The sequence below is a fragment of the Camelina sativa genome, unplaced genomic scaffold (assembly GCF_000633955.1).
Source record: "Camelina sativa cultivar DH55 unplaced genomic scaffold, Cs unpScaffold06185, whole genome shotgun sequence".
In the NCBI taxonomy this organism is placed as follows: domain Eukaryota; kingdom Viridiplantae; phylum Streptophyta; class Magnoliopsida; order Brassicales; family Brassicaceae; genus Camelina; species Camelina sativa.
In genome coordinates, this window is record NW_010927265.1 from 1 (window position 1) to 519 (window position 519).

General features: G+C 37.0%; 1 long non-coding RNA gene across 2 annotated transcripts; it reads left to right on the forward strand.

Moving 5' to 3' along the window:
- Nucleotides 1-513, forward strand: LOC109131841. 2 transcript variants are annotated; one of them, XR_002037268.1, is made up of 3 exons: nt 1-92; nt 176-271; nt 374-513. It is a non-coding gene; the product is annotated as an uncharacterized LOC109131841 (long non-coding RNA). The 2 variants fall into 2 exon arrangements; XR_002037267.1 differs by lacking the exon at nt 374-513 and having other exon boundaries at nt 171-234.
- The last annotated feature ends 6 nt before the right edge of the window (nt 514-519 follow it).

The window sequence follows — 519 nt, forward strand, 5'->3', positions numbered from 1 at the left end:
CCGGGATTTGGTATTGGGTGCTTGGGAAAGCTGAACTCTGCATCTGAAAATGATAAAGAGTTGATGATTGGTTTCTACAAGTTCCTCGCTAGGTAAGCTCTCTCTCCTTACCATCTTACGAGATTAGTTTATGAGAGTTTACTACTACATATGACTGGCTACTTTCAAAGCTTAGTAGGGAGGAGATGGCATGTGAAGAAGCTGAGCTAGGACCAGATGGATTTGAACAGAAAATGAGAGCACAACAACTGTTGTTGTGTTGCAAGAACAGGTATATTTGAATGTTCTTATTTGCAGCAACTAGAGATGCTTAAGTATATGCGTAAATTTCCACAAGATGACCAATCTGCTATTCTTCATGCGGCAAAAAAAGGAACTGTTTTTTTGCAAATTCCTCGGTGCCTTGGTGATGGTTCATGCTGAAAATGCTTTTTCTTATGTGATAGTTATCATTCACTTTTGTGTAATCTTGTTTTAATATGCTTTTAAATCATGTAACTTTAAATTTTATGAAATGCA